The sequence below is a fragment of the Galendromus occidentalis genome, unplaced genomic scaffold (assembly GCF_000255335.2).
Source record: "Galendromus occidentalis unplaced genomic scaffold, Mocc_1.1 scf7180000075386, whole genome shotgun sequence".
Taxonomy (NCBI): Eukaryota; Metazoa; Arthropoda; class Arachnida; order Mesostigmata; family Phytoseiidae; genus Galendromus; species Galendromus occidentalis.
The window spans coordinates 1-3,137 of NW_003803376.1; the positions used below are offsets into that span (position 1 = coordinate 1).

Genomic DNA, 3,137 nt, shown 5'->3' on the forward strand with positions numbered 1-3,137 from the left:
CCAAGAGTTTTCCCCAATGACCCACATCTGGACTCGACAAAGACCCCATGGCCCACGACAAAACCCAGCACCTTTGAAAAAGAGCATGTGTTCGGAAACACTCTTTAATGGCGACGAATATTAAGGAGTGAAATATATTTTCCTGACTAGCGAGGAGACTTCGTCAACCTCCTCACCCACAATTTTTATTAGAATGATCAGGAGCTAATTTAATGGGAGAAGTGCGCTACTTGCTCCGCGCAGAGTTTCTTTATATCCGGTTCGATATTGGTCAATTTTATCCTCAGATCTCCTCTTCTGGTTATTTCAAGTCGATTTCTCTTTGCGTCCACTAAGTCATTCACCGCACTAAACCCGCACTCAACCAAATAGGACGACGGAAAGTGGATTAATATATCTCTGGCAAGAGAACTACATTTTGGATATTTCTCCCTGATTCCATGACAAAGCCATGCCCGTGGTCCCGTATTTCTAAAAACACCCTCCATCGGCAGGTTAGATTGCAACTCCGCCAATTCTTGCTGGAATTCTAGCTCGGCCTCATTGAGGTCTACCAAGAAAGGCTGGCTCACCCAAAGTGGGAACTTCATTTCTATGAGATCAGAGAACCTTTCATTGAAATTTTCAATGAGCGTCGACATGTGCTCAACTATGATCATCAGGGCACCCTCGGACAGCTTACACTTCTTCAACCAAAGAAACTGATCGAGTTTCCTAGCTCTGACGTTGTTCGCAGCAACTCGCAAGAACTTTATGAAACCCTGAATGCTCTCCTGCGCCTCGATTAGAGAGACCTTCTTGCCTTGTAGCTTCAAATTCAAGCCATTCAGAAAGTCGAAGATATCGGCGAGGTAGCTTACGAGAATTTTCCCCTCAAACGATGTGAGGAGAGCCACCTCTTCCTTGTCTTTCAAGAATTCGACGACAGCGTCGAATAGTTCCATGAACCTTCGTAGGCAGTTTCCCTTGGAGAGCCAGCGTATTTCAGTGTGAATCAAGAGCCGCACGTGTGCTTCTTGCTGACCGTGACAAAACTGTTCGAATAAGCGCTCGAACTTGGGCTTTGCTTTTATCTCATTCACACATTTGATCACAGCTTGCATGACTTTGTGAAGACTCGGTGAGAGGGTTCTAGCCACCAGGTTTTCCCTGTGGATCACGCAGTGTATGGTGAGCATCCCGGGGTTGTCATCTTTCAACATCTTGAGACAACCTTTTTTTTCTCCCCATCATGCCGGTGCGCCGTCTGCCACGCATGAAACCATGTTTTCTATAGGGATTTTATGCTCTGACAAGTACTCCCGGACTTGCTTGTAAATGTCGGTTGCGGTCGTTGTCGTTTCCAGCGATCTACAGAACAGCATCTCCTCCTTCAGATCTTCCTGGTCTATATATCTCACATAACTCATCAGGAGGGCTTCGCTCTGTCTTATTGTGGACTCATCCATCTGTAGAGAAAAGCTACGGCTCCGCAATTTCTCGACCAGCTTCTGCTCGATATCTTCAGCCATACGATCGATTCTCCGGCGAACCGTATTGTTGCTCAGCGGCAATGCCGCAACTTCCTTGTCATCAGTCTGACCGACCGTTTTGAGGAATGTCGCTATCGCTGGCTTGATAAGCTGCTCTCCGACCGAATGGTTATTCCCAGTTTTCGCGATCAAGAGAGAGATTTCATAGCTTGCTTGCTGAACTCGAATCGCCGCGGACCTGGAGTTGGCGAACAAAGAGCCTACCCTTGGTCTATTCTCGAAGCTTTCCTTCAACGACTCGAAGTACTCCAGTGGCGAGGCGGCCTTCTGAGGATGCTTCGACTTCAAGTGATGTTGAAGTCGACAGGATCTCATGGACTCATTGGACAAGACCTGGAGACAAATGAGACAGAGAGGCGCTGTCTCTTTCCTGTTGGTCTCGACCGCAATGAAGCCAAACTTCAGAAACTGCTCGGAATATCGCCGCTTTGGTCTTGTCTTCGGATTGCTCATTGCGGAGGGCTTGAGAGACGGCTCGCAATCTTGATTACCTGCACGAGAGTGATTTCGGACATGTTGAGTAAGCATACACAGAGCCGATTGCGCATATAATCACGGAAATATCTCGGCGCAATACTCACTCGAGAGCCACAACAATCATTTCTCTCATTTGTCACTACCCACCGCATCGACTACCGAAAGCATTCGAAGGATTCAAAGTGGGAGCGCTGCGAAACATCAATCTTGAGCGAGAGTAGAACGCGCATCTCGAATCTCGAACGTCCGCGCTCCACACTCATGTCAACACTAATCGTATGGACGAGAAAGAAGCATAAAAGCATCCTCTTATCCACGGATTCTCGGACGGAGAAGTCCCCGCCCGAATTCAGCTCCCGGTGCATCTCGCGATGAGTCTTGAATCGATAGTATGAAAGAGTCCGGAAGTCCCGTGACCCACTTGGGAAATCGCCGTGACCCACTTGTGGGTCACTTGCCCATACTTGGGAAACACTGCTCTAGAGCCTTCCCCTGAATGTCTCTTGAAGGGATCTATGCTAGTCGGTGTGATATGAGACCGGGGTTAGGTTGAACTTCGTTTCTACCCTTCGACGGGAGACTCTTATATACTTTATTGTGAGATGTGGCCGAAGCCGATTGGCTAGGCACCGAGAGCGGTATCGGTGAACCCTACAGTTCCTCCCTACTTAGTCGGATGCTGGCCAACCGAAAAGACTCTTGAGGACTTGCGACTTGCATGCCCGAGAAGGCTGTACCCGAGAGGGAGTCGAAGCTGCAGGCGGTTCAGAAGTCGGTCCAGTCGACGCAACATCGGCCGACGACTCGGAAGCAGAAGCGTCGTCGCACGGCGTAGACTCGGAAGCAGAAGCGTCGTCGCACGGCGTAGACTCGGAAGCAGAAGTGTCGTTGCACGGCGTAGACTCGGAAGCAGAAGTGTCGTCGCACTCGACGGACTCATCCTGACCCACGACGTCGTCGTCCGGCGTGAGGGTCGATGCCGGATCAGAACCGTCGTCCGGCGTGAGACTAGATGCCGGATCAGAACTTTCGACGGGCTGAGGCGATGCACTCGTGGACGCGACAGGACTTGCGCTTGGAAGTGGGCCGCTTCCGAACTCTTCGAAATCGTCAACGACAACAGGAGCT

At 50.0% G+C, this 3,137-nt stretch overlaps 1 pseudogene; it reads right to left on the reverse strand.

Annotated features, from left to right (window-relative positions):
* Positions 1-209: 209 nt before the first annotated feature.
* Positions 210-1,985, reverse strand: LOC100901185 (SCAN domain-containing protein 3-like; annotated as a pseudogene).
* Between the last annotated feature and the right edge of the window lie 1,152 nt (positions 1,986-3,137).